This window comes from Phyllobates terribilis, unplaced genomic scaffold (genome assembly GCF_046119375.1).
Source record: "Phyllobates terribilis strain yellow unplaced genomic scaffold, ASM4611937v1 Scaffold_2__4_contigs__length_985480577, whole genome shotgun sequence".
Taxonomy (NCBI): Eukaryota; Metazoa; Chordata; class Amphibia; order Anura; family Dendrobatidae; genus Phyllobates; species Phyllobates terribilis.
Window position 1 is genome coordinate 303,769,557 of NW_027362762.1, and position 18,273 is coordinate 303,787,829.

The window sequence follows — 18,273 nt, forward strand, 5'->3', positions numbered from 1 at the left end:
GGCCCAGTGGGAGGTAAAGTCTTGGACAGCTGAGGAGAAAAGGATTGTAAAGGGGGTTCTGACCCGTCTGCGGGACACCTTTGACACCCGTACCTCAGCAGAAATCAAAATGTGGTTCTATGGCTGTAAGTTGCGAGCCCAAGATAGTATCAGAGACTATGCCTTAAACCTGCAGTAAGCCCTGGGAGAAATCAAACAAGCTGACCCTGGCAGCGTGCAGGACACCGATAAACTCTTGACTGACCAGTTCATAGAAGGTCTGCTGTCCAGCGCCCACAGGACTCAGCTGCGGCTCATGGCCCTACAGAACCCCGATTTGACTTTTGCGCAGTTCAAAGAAAGGGCAATCAGGGTGCTCCAAGAACCCGCACCAGGTGGCGCTGTAGCTTCCCGGCGCCCTGCCATCACTTACCACCAGGGGGCAGTGCCCTACCCCACAGACCTTGTGGGGGCGGATGCACAGGCCCTAAATCCATCCCAGCCTGCAAACCTGCACCATCAGGTCCAAGAGCTAACAAAGAGTGTGGCTGCATTGACCAGGACCGCACAGTCGTTGCAGGTGGAACCGTCAAGACCAATCAAGCTGGCTTCCAGTCCGGAGGATGTCCCATGGCATCGACAGAGGAGGATCCCGTCATTCAGAGGGAGGCCCGCTGACCGTTACACTGAGGATGGACAGCCGATTTGCCGCCGTTGCAGCCAGACAGGACACATAGCAAGGTACTGTACATTAAATGGGTCCCACCTGGGGCAGAGGGCCAACCCCCAGGCATAAGATCACCAGGCCCGTCTAACTGGCGCGATAAGTACGTGGGGGGACGCCCGGTCTTACCCATAGTGCTGTTATGGTATCACCATGAGTGCACTGCTGGACACCGGGTCTCAAGTGACTACCATCCCCTACGTACTTTTCAAGTGGTACTGGAGTGACACGGATATAACCCGCTATCCAGACGATGACTTAAGCATCATCGCCAGCAATGGCCAACCCGTGCCGCAGGTGGGGTTCAGAGAGATGACCATCAAGATTGGTAAGGTTGAACTGCCGGCACAGGGAGTGATCATTGTGGACATTGACCGTCGTGAAAGTCACCCTAAAATAACCTTGGGTACTAATGTGATTGAAAACTGTCTTTCAGAAGTAATTATGATTTTGCAGCAGGTGGCGATAAATGCGAGCTCCAGCCAACAGAGGGTCCTCCAGAAATAGATAAGAGCCCTGATGAGACGGCAACAGGTAGAACTGTCTGGTGGTGACATCGGTAGCGTGAGGATGAGCGACCCATTCCCCATTGCCATGCCTCCCAAAAGTGAAATGATGATCTGGTGTCGGACTGCAATCGGGTTAAGAGGGATAGACTACCAAGCCATGGTAGAACCCGTGTACTCAGACTGCAGGCCCACCATTTTGACAGGGGGTGGTTGATGTCCACCATGGAAGGGTGCCCGTCCGGATCCTAACATCGGGGAGAGGGAAGTACCCTTGCCCCGGTACGCTACACTAGCCAAATTGTTTGCCGTCGAACACAATGCTATCAGGGTCGTGGAACCCTTGCCTCCATCTCCCCCGGTGGAGGGTATTGTCTCCCAGAAACACAAGGAGGACTGGTGCCAGAAACTCCATGTGGGTGCTGACTCCACTCCCCTGCACCAAAAGCAAGGAGTCTACCAGGTGGTTCAGGAGTACGAGAGAAATTTTAGTAAGCACCCGCTAGACTTCGGTCGAGTAAAGGGGGTAGAACACCACATCCCCATGGGGAGCCACCCACCAATAAAAGAGAGACACAGACCTGTACCTCCTGCACATTTTCAGAATGCCAAGGGCATGCTGAGAGAAATGAAAGAAGCTGGGGTCATCAGAGATAGCTGTAGCCCCTGGGCAGCTTCCTTAGTTTTGGTAAAAAAGAAAGGCGGTACCATGAGAATGTGCGTGGACTATAGAAAGGACAATCGTATCACCCATAAAGATGCATACCCGTTACCTAGGATAGAGGAGTCTTTAGCCGCACTAAAATCAGCTAACTTCTTCTCTACTTTGGACCTTACTAGCGGGTACTGGCAGGTTCCTGTGGCCCGAGGCTGACAAGGAGAAGATCACCTTCACCACCACGATGGGATTAAGTGAATTCAACTGTATGCCATTTGGGCTCTGCAACGCACCCGGGACCTTCCAGAGGCTGGTGGAATGCTGTCTAGGGCACCGAAACTTCGAGACGGTCCTACTCTACCTGGACGATGTTATTATCTATTTGAAGACCTACGAGTACCATCTAAAGCACCTGGCCGAGGTGTTCGAAGCCCTGGAAGGCTATGGCCTGAAGGTGAAACCTTTAAAGTGTCACCTGTTTAAACCGAAGGTCCAGTACTTGGGACACGTGGTGAGTGCAGAAGGAGTAGCCCCCGACCCCGATAAGGTCACAGTAATCAAGAGCTGGCCAAGCCCCTCAAATATCAAAGAAGTGAGGCAATTCCTCGGGTTGGTAGGCTACTACCGAAGGTTCATCCCCGGGTTCACTAAGATGGCAGCCCCTATGCAGGACCTCCTGATAGGGAAATCTAAGACCATAAGCCAAAAGCCACCCTTCAAGTGGGACAAGCCGGATGAGGAGTCCTTCCGACAGTTGAAGATGGCCCTCACGGGGAATGAGATCCTGGCCTACCCTGATTATGGCCAGCCTTTTATCCTCCACACAGACGCCAGTAATGTGGGGCTGGAAGCCGTACTGTCACAGAACCAACAGGGCAGAAAAAGCTGAGGCCCACTGAAAGAAACCCAGAGAATTACAGCTCCTTGAAGCTAGAATTCTTGGCAGTGGTGTGGGCCATCACAGAACGGTTTAAGCATTACCTGGCCTCCGCAAAGTTCACTGTGTACACGGACAACAACCCGCTGACACACCTGGACAATGCAAGACTAGGTGCCCTAGAACAGCGGTGGATGGCCCGGCTATCCAATTATAACTTCACAATCAAATGCCGGGCTGGCAGAACCAATGCCAATGCAGACGCTCTATCAAGAATGCCCCACCTACCAGAAGGAGAAGAAGACTCGGAAGAGCAGGAGGAAGTAGAGCTCCCTGCGTTCCACCGGTATGGGTCCACTCAGTATTCTCACCGGGTAAGAGACAAAGCCCTAACCACCATCATGTTCAACCCCTTACCCCACCACGGCTGGGCTGAAACGCAAGATAGTGACCCTGCAATTCACCTGGTGAAAGACCTGTTAACCCAGGCAGATGCTAGCCCTGGCCCTAACGCTCCAGAGGAAGCCAAGCAGTTATGGAAGGAGAAAAGCAGGCTATTCCTCTACGAGGGTAAGCTGTGCAGAAGGCTTGTAAACTACCGAACGCACGAGCTAACCTGGCAGGTAGTGGTCCCAAGGCAAGATGCAGCAATGGTCCTGGAGGCCTACCATGACAGAGCGGGACACTTCAAATGGAAGAAACTGGAGTTCCTACTGAGAGAGCGGTTCTACTGGGTCAGTATGAAAGGGGCCATAGAGAAGTGGAGCAGGGACTGCGGCCCATGCCACCTCAGAAGGAAGGACCGTACCAGCCAGAAGACACCCTTGAGGCCCATTGTCACCAGGCAGCCTCTTGAGCTGGTAGCTCTGGACCATGTGAAATTGGCTCCAAGCCGGTCGGGCTACGTCTATGCCCTGACAATTGTGGACCATTACTCCCGGTTCCTGGTGGTGGTTCCTGTTAACCCCTTAACAACATCTGACATACTAATACGCGTCTGTGCCCTGGGACTTAAGAGCCAGACCCGTATTAGTACGTCATGGCGATCGCACGCGCACACAGGCTGTGCGGGAGCGATCGCCGCCGGGTGTCAGCTGATTGTCACAGCTTACACCCGATACTATGTGCAGGGAGCGGTCCTGCACCGCTCCCAGCACATTAACCCCCGCGATGCTGCGATCGAAGTAGATCAAAGTCGATCGCAGCATTGAGGGGGCAAGGGGAGGTGATCGCAGATACTCACCTCCTCTTCCGGCTTCCAGCGCTGTCTGCTAAGGCTTCCCGGGTGTTGCCATGATGACCCGATGTCGTCATGACAACATCCGGGTCACCAGACAGCAGGAAGATTGTTTGGACATGCGCAGTGCATCTCCAAACAATCTTCTCCCTGTCCAGCGCTGACAGCCTGCATGGCACAGGGATGGTGCTGCATTCCTGTGCCATGCAGGCAATCAGAGAAAAAAAAGTGAAAGTCCCAGAGTGGGACAAAGTAATAAACTATATAAGCTTCCATAAAGTGAAAAAAAAAAAAAAAAATTGCAAAAATATTAAAAAAAAATAAAATAATAATCCACCAAAAATAAAAATATAATGTACCCATCAATAAATATTATTATAAAAAAAAACAAAACAATAAAAGTACACATATTTGGTATCGCCGCGTCCGGAACAACCTGACCTATAAAACTGTCCCACTAGTTAACCCCTTCAGTGAACACGGTAAAAAAAAAAAAAAAAAAAAAAAATGAAGCAAAAAACAATGCTTTATCACCATACCGCCAAACAAAAAATGGAATAACACGCGATCAAAAGGACAAATATAAATAAAAATGGTACCGCTGAAAACGTCATCTCGACCCGCAAAAAACAAGCTGCCATAGAGCTCCATCATTCGAAAAATAAAAAAGTTATAACTCTCAGAATAAAGCGATGCTAAAAAATATTTTTTTCTTGAAAATTGCTTTTATTATGTAAAAGTGCAAAACATAGAAAAACTATATAAATGTGGTACCGCTGTAAACGTACTGACCGAAGAATAAAGCTACCTTATCAATTTTACCACACGCGGAGCAGAATAAAAAAAAACAAAAAAAACAATTCCTGAATTGTTGGTTTTTGTTTATTCTGCCTCCCAAAAATCGGAATAGAAAGCGATCAAAAAATGTCACGTGCCTGAAAATGGCACCAATAACAACGTCAAGTCATCCCTCAAAAAACGAGCCATCTCATCACTGTCTGCCAAAATCTGGAAAAATTATAGCTCTCAAAATATGGTGATGCAAAAACTAGATTTTACAAAAAATGCGTCTTTTAGTGTGTGACAGCTGTCAGTCATAAAAACCCCATATGATTCTGGTATTGCTGTAATCACACCGACCCGAAGAATAAAGTCGTCTAATCACTTATACCGCACAAGGAAAGGCGTCAAAAATAAACTCTTGGGTAAGGATTGGGCTAGGGTTAGGGCTGGGTTTGGGGTTAGGGTTGTGCTGGGGTTAGGGTTGTGCTAGGGCTAGGGTTGCGCTAGGGCTTGGGTTGTGCTACGTTTAGGGTTGTGCTATGGTTAGGGCTGGGGTTGGGGTTAGGGTTGGGGTTAGGGTTGTGATGGGGTTGGGATTTTTTTCAAAAGTAAGAAAAAAAGATGACGATATGGCGACTAGTGTTGAGCGCAAGTGCTCGCCACTTGAGTTTGCATCGGGTGCTCTGGTATGCATTGAGTATCGTGGGTATTTGAGTGACATGCTCGAGTCTCTGCCCCATATGCTTCGCGGCCAAAAAAACTTTACGGGGATTGCCTTCCATGCACGAGCGATCCCCGCATGTTTTTTTTTGGGTGTCTAATAACCGTGAAACATGTGGAGCAGGGACTCGAGCATGTCACTCGAGCACACGCTGTACATGGTGCATACCTGAGTACCCGATGCAAACTCAAGTAGTGAGCACTTGCGCTCAAGACTAATGACAACTTATTCAATATGATGACCTAATGTAAACAAAATCTGTGTCGTACCTCTGGGTTCAAAATGTTCACTATACACCTTAATAAAATCCTTGAGGGGTATAGTTTCCAAAATGGGGTCACTTGTGGGGGAGCTCCACTGCTTAGGCACATCACGGGCTCTCCAAACGCGACATGGTGTCCGCTAACAAATTGAATGGAAAATCGTCTCAAATTGTTAGCGGACGCCATGTTGCGTTTGGAGAGCCCCTGCGTGCCCAAACATTGGAGCTCCCCCACAAGTGACCCCATTTTGGAAACTAGACCCCCCAAGGCACCTATCTAGATACATAGTGAGCACTTGGAACCCCTAGGTGCTTCACAAATTGATTCGTAAAAATGAAAAAGTGAAAAAAAACACACTTTTCATTTTTACGAATCAATTTGTGAAGCACCTGGGGCTTCCAAGTGCTCACTATGCATCTAGATAGGTGCCTTGTGGGGTCTAGTTTCCAAAATGGGGTCACTTGTGGGGGAGCTCCAATGTTTGGGCACACAGGGGCTCTCCAAACACAACATGGCGTCCGCTAATTATTCAAGCAAATTTTACAATCAAAAAGTCAAATGGCGCTCCTTCCCTTCCGAGCCCTGCCGTGCGCCCAAACAGTGTTTTTTCCCCAAATATTGGGTATCTGCGTGCCCAGGGGAAATTGCACAACAAATTTTGGGGTCCATTTTTTCTTGTTACCCCTGTGAAAATAAAAAAATTGGGTCTAAAGTAACATTTTTGTGAAAAAAGTTAAATGTTCATTTTTTTCTTCCACATTCAAAAAATTCCTGTGAAGCACCTGAAGGGTTAATAAAGTTCTTGAATGTGATTTTGAGCACCTTGAGGGGTGCAGTTTTTAGAATGGTGTCACTTTTGGGTATTTTCTGTCATAAAGACCTCTCAAAGTGACTTCAAATGTGATGTGGTCCCTAAAAAAATGGTTTTGTAAATTTTGTTGGAAAAATGAGAAATCGCTGGTCAAATTTAACCCTTATAGCTCCCTAACAAAAAAAATTTTCGTTCCAAAATTGTGCTGATGTAAGTAGACATGTGGGAAATGTCATTTATTAACTCTTTTGTGTGACATATCTCTCTGATTTAAGGGCATAAAATTTCAAATTTTGAAAATTGCAAAATTTTCAAAATTTTGCCAAATTTCCGTTTTTTTCACAAATAAACGCAAGTGATATCGAAGAAATTTTACCACATTCATGAAGTGCAATATGTCACGAAAAAACAGTCTCAGAATCAGGGGGATCCGTTGAAGTGTTCCAGAGTAATTACCTCATAAATTGACAGTGGTCAGAATTGTAAAAATTGACCTGGTCATTAACGTGCAAACCACCCTCGGGGCTTAAGGGGTTAAAGACCTGACAGCCCAAACAGCGGCCAGAGCCTTCCAGCAACACTTCTGCCGTCTACACGGATATCCGGAACTGGTCTTGACAGATCAAGGTCCAGCGTTTGAGGCTGAAGTATTCCAGGAGTTCTGCAACCTCTACGGCTGTAGGAAGATTCGGACAACGCCTTACCACCCTCTAAACAAACAGGCTGTGTGAGAAAATGAATAATATCGTCATTGATCTCCTCAAGACGTTGCCCCTGGAAGAACGCAGCCGGTGGCCGGAGAAGCTGCCAGACCTGATCAACTTGTACAACCATATCCCGGTGAATGCTACAAATTGCACCCCGGCTTACCTGATGCGAGCAAGACCTGGTAAGCTGCCGATAGACCTGGAGATGGGAGTACTGACACCCGAGGACACCTCCTCAGATGGGGACTGGGATACGGAAAGGCGGCTACAGTACAAGAAGGTACAGGAGAGTGTGGAGAGGAGTCTGGCTCAAGCGAGAGAAAAGCATGAGAGGCTCTTCAACCAACACTCCCCTGCTTGTCCCCTGGAACCTGGTGAGCAGGTCCTGAAGCGGAAGAGAAGGCTTCACAAGCTGGATGACCAGTGGAAGAGAGACCCGTACACAGTACTGCAGTCCGACCACAACAACCCGAAGGTATGTGTGATTACCAAGGATGGAGGAGAAACCACTAGCACTATCTCCAGAGACCACCTAAAACGGTGCCCCGAGCAACTGCAGAGTCCAAGTGAAGATCAAGATGACCTTGAACCCGCAGAGGACAAGGAAGAAATGATCAGCACAGTTCTCGGAGAGTTCCCCCGGACCTGGACTCGAATAAACGACGCGATAGTGGTACCCGTCCTACACTTCCTTCAGCCTACCCAGCAGGAGCCTACAGGAGAGCAGGAAGAACAAGAGGAACAAGTAGCCCGGGAGGCAGAAGAACCCATGCCAGCAGCCCAGGAGAGTCAACCCTCTGCTGACAGTGAGCCTGCCATACCTGCGGTAAGCCAAAGGACCTGCAGACAGCTGCCTGCCCTGCCTGTGAACCCAGCTAGTAGCTGTACCCTAAATGATAGTGGGAAAGCCAGGGTAGACCACCACCAGACAGTGGGTTACGGAGGTCAACCCGGAGCACTAGGGGTCAAGTACAAGCTCACTGGAAGATCTAAATGCGCAGTGTATATATTTAATGTTTTATGTTTGTACCCTGGTTATTGATAATGTTTTCCAGTTTTCCTAGATACAATGGACTGACAGGTTATGGACAGTGAATAACCGGAACTACCATGTAGATAGTTGCACCTGGTGCCCTCTTTCGAAGATGACCACGGACGAAAAACCTGTCCGGCGTGGCTCCATTGTGGTCCAAAGTAGTTAGCTTTTACCTTGCCAGGTCCCTACATTGTGGAAAACTACACCTGGTTGGGTTATATGGACACCCGGTCACGGAAGCGCCGTGACCTTAAGGACAAAATGCACTTGTAAATATGTTATTGTTTATGCCCTATATTTGTGTTTCCCATTTAGTCCCGGAGTACTAAGCTTTACTAGGGGGGAATGTGTCACCCCCGGCCTGGATGCCACAAATATTAAGGCTGTGTCTGAGAGCAGGAGGGAGGTTCCCTGGTCAGGGACCATTAGCATGCAGCACCTCCTGTCCCAGGCCAGTAGGGGGAGCAGGCTGCCCCTATAAAAGCTGGAACTGGGGCAGGGTTAAAGAGGCCAGGACCCACTTCTGAAGTATCCAGAAGGGTTCCCAGAGAAGAGGGACAGGTCAGCAGCAGCTGAGGAGTCCGGGAGGCAGAGGAGAAGCTGCGAGTCAGGGACAGAGGCGATGAGAGCCGGTCCTGGCTGAGAGAGAACCTCACTACCGGACATTGGGGTCCGAGGCTGTCAGGGTTGCAAGCCCGGCAGCAAAGAACCAACTCGCGAGGGATTTCAGGTCCCTTGGCCTAAGAAGCCTGGAGGCTCCGCCACACAGAGGGACCAGTGCAGCACGGAGAAGCAACAGGTACCTAAGGCCCGAGTCGCAAGCCATACAGGCGAAGTACACGGCCAGCTCAGGGACGTGGGCTATCATACCACGAAGAGGGGGAGAGTCAGCAAGGGCAGAGAGAGAACGGTAGGCCTACCCACTCACCCTGACCAGTGGGGCTCGCCCGAATGCTCTCAGACACCCAGGCCCATTACTACCCAGTACTCCTGTTGGGTCATTAGTTCTACCTACAATAAAGACCCTGGACTGTTTGAAGCAGACTCTGAACCCTTATTATTGTGGCCTGCACTATCACCCCCAGCATTCACATACGATGCCCTGAGGCTACACTCTTCCTGTGGGGAGTTATCCTATCCCTGTGCTGCACACCAACATCAGCCTCAGAGGTCTGCCTTGCAGCGGTGGACCTCCCTGACCGCAATCCACGGGCGGTGTAGTCAGACATTCATAACTCCATAAATAGACTGCCACAGCATTTGGTCTGACCACCCTGAGCCACGGGATCGGGTTGCCACTACTACTCCAATCATCGCACTGAAGCCCAATTCCGAGTGCCCCGCGGCCCAGGGGGCGAGTCACTACCATTTTATCAGAACTGGTTTTTAGTGCCGCTGGTGGAATTATAACTGATAAGCGTATCCGCCTGTCAACTGAAAATGCTGACAGGCTAACTCTTATAAAAATGAACAAAGGCTGGATTGGACCAAACTTCTCAACACCACCAAATGATAGCAGCGTAACAAACTCAAATCCAGTATCTTTTTTTGGGAGGTGTATTCCCATGCACCTCTTCACACCCATACATGGGTATACGCTTTCTGATTTTGGCTATTTGCTCTTGTCCTCCTCCTTCTCCTCATACTCATCCTCCGCCACCATATCACCAGGGTGACCGTGGTCCATGATGCAACACCCACAGAATTTTTTTAAAGGGTGTTTATGATGCCCGTAAAAAAAATTTTCTATAAGGTTTGTTCATGTATACCCCCCCAGGGGTAAATGTTTGTCAGCCCATACACTTAGTGTATGAGCATTACAAGTATAGGAGACCCGCTCCTTTCTAATGGGAACATTTTTTCATGAGGCCCTCCTCCACGTCTCCTCCAAGGGGCATTGGAGTGCCTCCAAATTTTTGTCAACCCTTGCATTCACTGCATAGGTAATCACAATGGGAGACCCACTTCCTAATAATGGGAACATTTTTTTTCAGGAGACCCTGCTCTACTTCTCTTCCAAGGGGCATTGGAGTGCCTCCAAATTTTTGTCAACCCTTGCATTCACTGCATAGGCAAACACAATGGGAGACCCACTTCCTAATAATGGGAACATTGCTTTCAAGAGGCCCGCCTCTAAGTCTCTTCAAAGTGGTAGTGGGGTGCCTCCAAATTTTTGGCAGCATGGCCACTCACTGCATGCGCAATTACAGTATAGGAGACCCACTCTTCAGTAATGGAACAATAAAACATAGCTGGCTGATGGCTCTCTAAGAATAGTGAGGGCCGACTGCTGGCCCTTTAAGAATAGTAAAGGCTGTCTTATGGCCCTATAAAAATAGGCTCTGTGACTTTCAGAGTCCCTCCTTCATAAATGAAACCCAATGTGTCTGATGATATCTCACACACCACATGGCCAGATAAGGTTGTAAAATTTTAAAATGACATTTCCTGGTGAATGCATTTGTCACAGTTGAAAGCAATGCAAAAGTGCAAAAATGCATCAAAAACGCTACGTGTGAACATAGCCCAAGTTGTGGAGGACCATTTTTGTTTTTGGTTATTTATTTTGCTTTATATATAAGTCATTACCCTGGAAAGATGTTATTAACATATTTCCCAGGAAAATCCATTTTGGCTTAGTTTTTGTATGTTTTATTGTGAGTCCATAAAAGTGGCTTAATACCTCTGAAGTGACCTAGGAGTCAGACATGCTTCCGGGGGTCTTCCGCATGCTGTTCCCATGTCATTTGAGCACTGTTCTCATCGATTTGGGCAATTTTTATGCCCTCTGCAGACCGCCGAGCATCGAGCACCTGAGCATTTTAGTGCTCGCCCATCACTGCTTGTGGGTAATTCTGTAAATCAACCCCTATTCTACCTCAAAAAAGGGGAGGTGTCAAAGAAAATATTAAAATCTAAGCAGCCACCAGGGAAGGGGGTATTTATTTCTCCTCCCTCCCTCCTCCTCTCTCTTTTGCAGTAGGACAAGAGCTGGCAATCTAGCTGATACTCTTAGAGTTAGACTTGTACAATGGACATAAAGAAGTAGGAAATTAACATGCAGGAGCATCTTGTAAAACAAAAGCCCCTGCAGTACCAAGGAGGATGTCTTTTGTGCGTAGACAAAGAGTTATAGAATAGACAGGTAATTAAGACAGGAAAAGTCTTTTCAGGGGGTTGGATAACAAAGGTACTTGTGTTTACACATAGACAGAGTAGTGGAAGAGGCCTCTTTTGTCCACAGGAAATGCATCTTGAATTCATGTGGCACCTGTACTGCCTAGGATGAAATGTTATACGTTTACAATAGACAGCTGTCTCCAAAAAAAAATTGGGAATTTCGGGCTTTGTATATGTCCGATAGTGATGGGACATACATTTTCAGCTTGAGGACGAATCAGGAAAGAAGATGCATATTTTCTTATAACTGTAACCCCTGCCTATCAGCCACAAATTAATAGTGGACAGACTGCTGACAACAGCCTGGTCAGGTTTAATCTCTGGGTAATGGTAAAATCTCAATAAAAGAATAAGGCGGTGATCTCGAGTTTCTGCGATCATCCGGAGAGAAGATATCTCATAAGTTGGGAATTTCATAAAATCCTGAAAGGTGGAGAACAATGCACAACCCGGCTCACGTGAGGTAATCAAGGGGGGGGGTGGGTGTAACTCAGGTGCTGATAAAACGTCAAGACAAATTATAATCTTTGTTCCTGTAGAGAGATACACATTGTGTATGCATGCCATTTGCTAAACATCCCCTATCGTAGTGCTCTCTGTAATATACCTGGCGGCGTCCTTGCATGGTGGTCCATCTCCCACTGTGCAAGAGCGCGCACTTGATCTCCAGTCCAGAATGTCTCTCTGGCTTCCCTCCATGCTGTCTGTTTGTGTCTGTTTCTGCTGCTTAAGGGCGGCGCCCGATCACTTCCTGCTTTTTGTACCTGCTGTGGGTCACACCCCTTGTGCGTCCTCAGCCTATTGCTGTCTGTCACCTGGTATATAACCCAGCTGCTGCAATCAATCCCTGCCTGAGCATAGTGTTTCATTCAGTGTGTGCTTGCACTCTGAAGGTGCCAGGTCCCGTTCTTTGTCTCCTGCCTTGCGGTATCAGTTCCCGTGTCTGAACTGAGTCCTGTCTATGTCTCCTGCCTTGCGGTATCAGTTCCCGTGTCTGAACTGAGTCCTGTCTATGTCTCCTGCCTTGCGGTATCAGTTCCCGTGTCTGAACTGAGTCCTGTCTTTGTCTCCTGCCTTGCGGTATCAGTTCCCGTGTCTGAACTGAGTCCTGTCTATGTCTCCTGCCTTGCGGTATCAGTTCCCGTGTCTGAACTGAGTCCTGTCTGTGTTCTCTTCTCTGCCTATCCTGGAGGCTGTATTTCCAGGCCTGTCTGAACACGCTCCTAGCCTGTTTCTCCCGCCTTCTAGGGGCCGATTACCTAGACCCGCTCCTGTATCTTGTCTGTCCTGTCTGAACACGCTCCTAGCCTGTTCCTCCCGCCTTCTAGGGGCCGATTACTTAGACCCGCTCCTGTATCTTGTCTGTCCTGTCTGAACACGCAACTTGCCTGTTCGTCCTGCCTCTCTGGGGGCCGTATTCCCAGACCCGCTCCTGTATTCCGCTGCAGTGTCGGTCTCCTCCGTACACTCAGTTCCAGTCTGAACTCTCTCCTATCCTTTACCTGTTTTGCCTCTATGTCCGTTCCCTTCCTTTTTCTGCAGAGTCTGAACTCGTACCTAACTCCTGCTTGTTGTCTCTGTACTCCCGTTTGTGAGTTTGTGGTCCACTCGCTACTTCACTGCAAGTACCCTGTGGGTATCTGGCTCTGCCTTTCCCTTCCTGTCTGTTCCGTGTGAACAGAGCCCTGTCCCCCCTGCTCACCGCTCCGGTGGTTCTAGCCTGCTCTGACTCCTTTGCTCACCGCTCCGGCGGTTCTAGCCTGCTCTGACTCCTTTGCTCACCGCTCCGGCGGTTCTAGCCTGCTCTGACTCCTTTGCTCACCGCTCCGGCGGTTCTAGCCTGCTCTGACTCCTTTGCTCACCGCTCCGGCGGTTCTAGCCTGCTTTGACTCCTTTGCTCACCGCTCCGGCGGTTCTAGCCTGCTCTGACTCCTTTGCTCACCGCTCTGGCGGTTCTAGCCTGCTCTGACTCCTTTGCTCACCGCTCCGGCGGTTCTAGCCTGCTCTGACTCCTTTGCTCGCTGCTCCGGCAGCCTTGCTCCGCTCTGACCCTTTTGCTCACTGCTCCGGCAGTCTCGCTCTGCTTTTATCCTTTTGCTCACTGCTCCGGCAGTCTTGCTCCACTCTTGCTCACCGCTCCAGGCGGTCTCGTCCTGCTTTACTCTTGCTCAATGCTCCGGCAGTCTCGCTCAGCTGACCCTTTGCTCACCGCTCCTGGCGGCCTTGTCCTGCTCTACTCTTGCTCACCGCTCCAGGCGGCCTTGTCCTGCCCTGTTCTCGCTCACCTCTCTGGGCGGCCTCACTCTGCTGTATTTGTCCGCCACATCTGTGGTTCTGTTCCTGAGTCCCAGTGTGTACTGGGTCCTATCCCGCCACTGTCCCTACCTGCTAGTGCCTCCCTGTCTGCACTCTAGCTGTGCTTGCCTGTACCCCTCTGCCTGTATTGTTCCTGAGTCCCAGTGTGTACTGGGTCCTATCCCGCCTGTGTTCCTACCTGTTAGTGCCTCCCTGTCTGCACTCTAGCTGTGCTTGCCTGTACCCCCCTGCCTGCATACCCGCCTGCCTGCATACCAGTCGTGCCTGCCTATACCCACCAGTCTGTGCGCCAGCCTAACCAGCCTGTTCCTGTATTGCCCTGTGGGGGTCAACAGCCGTGTCCGGGGTCTGTCCTGGAGTAGCACCTGGTCCCTCTGCTCGGTTCCTCCTTGGTGCACTGGCGTCGTATGCCGTCGTGCGACCCTGGTCGGATCGGGTGAATACCTAGTTACGCCCCTCCAGGCATTCACTCTCCGGCACGGTCCAATGGAATCACACGCACACGCCGCTCAGCCCGGGCGTGTGCATTACACTCTCCTTTGGCTAAGTTAACACATCTCTTTGAGCGGCGCGGTAAGTCTCTTTCGTTATTCCTTTTTTATTTTATGTAACTGTATATGCTGTATTGTTTTCTCCCCTTTGTAAAATCTTTTGTATATTTTTCATAAACACTGCATTGTATTGGATTAAATATAAAATTTAATGGTTCTGTTCTTTTTGTTCAGTAATCCGCACTCTGAAGCCATACGCTACTAGAAACCAGATCTCCAGTCAGTCTGTATAAACCACAATTGGTGGTGGCAACGAGTAGTACTTGGGCTATCGTGGAGTTCGCAGTGACTGTACCGTGGGTATATACACATATTCCAGGCATGGGAATCGGAGGTATATGTACCATACACTCACTGTTAGTTTCCCAATAACCGGCCCAAAAGTCCAAACAGCCTCTTCCATTAATCACTGGCCAATCGTGTTTTTGTTCAGACGAAAGTGGCAGCAGAGAGCTGTTTGGGACAAAAATATAACAACAGATGGTTCTGCGTGACTTCTCGGGCTGTTGTGTTTTTATCCTTGACAATTGCCATTTAAATAGTACCCACCTCTTATCTCTATGCCTCCTCACGAAGCCAATCAGGTAAAACGCGTGTTGACATGCCCGCATATCCCCATCTGTGCTCCTATATTGCTGATATGATCAGCTATCAGGTGCCCAGACAGCCATGTGTGGATTCCACTCTTGGCTGTTAACATGTTGAATGCAGCTGTCAATCTCTGACAGTGGCATCTAACATGAACTCCCCAGAAGCGCGTCATAAGACCCACCAGTCGATGCATCATCACATGATTGCGGGGCGCCAATGGGTTGGCATTACAGCCCAGGGTCTGCAGGAGACCCCTGTTTCTGTCATTGCTGATCTGCTATGAGCGCTGTCTTGTGGTCGGCGCTCATAGGAGATGAGCATTTTTGCAACACATGTGTTGCACAAGTGAACAGATGATCACATCTTCAAGTCTCCTAGGGAGACTATTGAAGCATGTAAAAAGCAAAAAAAAAGGTTATTAAAAATATAAAAAAATACACATATTTAGTTTTGCTGAAATGCCCAATCTATCAAAATATAAAAAGTATTAATCCGAGTGAGAAAAAAAATCAAAGCGCCAGAATTACGGTTTTTTGGTCGCTGCAATATTGCTATAAAAGGCATTAACGGATGATAAAAACATCGCATCTACCCCAAAATGCTATCAATAAAAATGGCATATCGGCATTAAAAAAATAAGCCCTAACCCAGCACAAGATCACAAAAAATGGAGATGCTACGGGTCTCCATTTTTTTTTCTACAAATTCTGGATTTTTTTCTCACTACTAAAATTAAAAAAAAAATCTTTATGTTCAGTATCTACGAACTCATAATTACCTTGAGAATCATAATGGCAGGTCAGTTTTAGCATTTATTGAACATAGTAAAACACAAAAAAAAATACAAAATGTGTAATTGCATTTTTTTGGCAATTTCACAGTACTTGAAATTTTTTTTCCTGTTTTCCAGTACATGGTATGGTAAAACTAATGGTGCTGTTCAAAACTACAACATGTCCTGCCAAAAACAAGCCCTTGCAGATCATTTTGATGGAAAAATAAAAAATTATGGCTCTAGGAAGGGGAGCAAAAAGCGAAAACGCAAGCAAAAAGGGGTTAATTTAGTATCTGCACGGTTCTGATCTACATAGGCCCTTGTGAATAAATTAATTAATATACAGGGCTCATGTTTTTCAGGAGCACAGTGTATAGGGCATTATTGTCTCTTTTATATAGGGATATTTTTTACATCTTTTTTCCTATAAGTTTTAGCTGTACTTCTCCCTCAAGTCCATGTTTGTACTTGTATTATAATATACTATTATTGCATTTTTGTAAGAAACTTTATTATTAGTTCTAATTTCCCTTGTCTCTGGGTTTCTCTATCACCTTCTATGTTAGTTGCTTACATAACTACTCTTTTATATTTTTTCTTATCTTGTTGGACCCGATAGAGACCTTCTTTTTGTTTCAAATGCTGCCATTTTCACTCATGAAATAATAAAATGAAGATTAGCTCAGCAACCATCTAATGCTGCTCCATTTTCATCCCGTCTAAATATTCTATGTTAATCTTTATATCTACATTGTTCCTTTTGCTTTTGCAGTAAACTCACAAATAATATTATAATTGAGAGAAATTCAAAATTTCAACAATCTTTTGTTTGGCCACAATACAAATTATAATGATTCTCATGGTATTGTAAACCTTTAAACAGTTTTGCACTATTGCATTGTATCTGTACAGACTTTTTTATTTTGTCATTTTTTATTCAGAAAAACATGAAATATATAACACAGTTTCACCTGCTGTAATAAGATTAAATCTGTACATCTTTCTGTCTTCTTTGCCAAGTGGTCTGCAAATACAAACTTTTATAATTAAAACATTTGAAAATGATGTTTTACCTTGTTATTATATTTTTTTGTCCTTTTCTTTAAAGATGTTGCCAGCCATTCATTTGTGGTTATATTACAGTTTATATTGTTGAGGTATTTGCCCTATAATGCCTAGTGTTAAGTGTTCAGTATAAAGCTATTATTGATTTTGCGGTTTTATAGCTTCCTGCAAAATATTCATGCCATAACATCAATTTAGCCATTTTCATGCTTTGTTCTTGACATTTATTTGACCTAAATTGAAGTAAGGTTAAGAATAAAAAACTGTAAAGAAGAGCAAAAAAATAACTTGAAACCTGAAATTACATGGTCGTAAGGGGAAGTTACCAACAATTCATTTAATTGACCAACGTTTTTCTGTGTAAGGTGGACTACTGACATGATCCCTGACTGCAAATATACCATTGCCAGAGGTCAACGACTTATCCCTTTTTCTTCATTGCGTTATACATGTACACACAACTAAATGTATAGATTTAAAGTGTAAGTCAAAGGAATAGCTAAAGGAAAAATGAGCTCTCTCATGTTTAGCCAGTTTTAAACCAACATAACATTTCAACTACTGAAATAATTTGCATTAAAACATTAAAAATAGAACAATGTAAATAATTAGTCTTTCTGTGTTATATTTTTGCTACATTTTCAAAAGTGATACAGTGCTTTTGCTTGATATAGGTTAACATGCAGGTAAGATTTTTTCCAAAGCATAATACAAGAGAATGGCTTACATTTAAAAAGGAAACCAAGCACATAAAATAATATTTTATTTTGGTGACTTAGATATCTATCTTTACAATATTGTTTAAATGTATTAAATAGTTACATAGAATGGAAAAAGTAGGCAGCACTCCAATTGATTGTGGAAAATGGAGGATTATTTCTGTAGCCCAAGAGGCGATGTTTTGAATCCATCCTAGCACCTTACTCATGTAACAAGTGAATGAATTATGTGAATATATAGAGAAGTCTCAATCAACCGTTTAACATATTATTACAAAAATGTTAATATAACAATCATATCATGTGAATATATAAAAAAAGGTAAATACAAACAACATGTCATGCAAAAAATTATTAGTGAATTCAATTCATTTCAAGTACATTGTATTATAAAGTGCAAAGAATAGGGGCATGTGTCGCTGACCATGTGTCTGAAGACACCAATCGCGTTATGCATGTTTATTGTGTCGTGCGTTTTTTGGATATAATTTGCAGTCTGAATTGCAATATATTATGATGTGGTTATGTATATTGGGAAGTAATGTTTAGGATAGTAGAATTGTGCAGCATGGATGCATGAGACAGGGCCTGGAAGAGGGCTTGGACCAACATTCCTAGCTTATACATTGAACAGTAACTGGTGGATGAGTGACATATGTAGGCCTGGTGCTCTGAGAGCCCTACAAAATTCAGGCAACACACGTGAAGGAGACTCAACTTTGAGTCTAAGCATTTCCAAAAATTAGGGCAGACACCAGGAAAAGTGGCATCAAT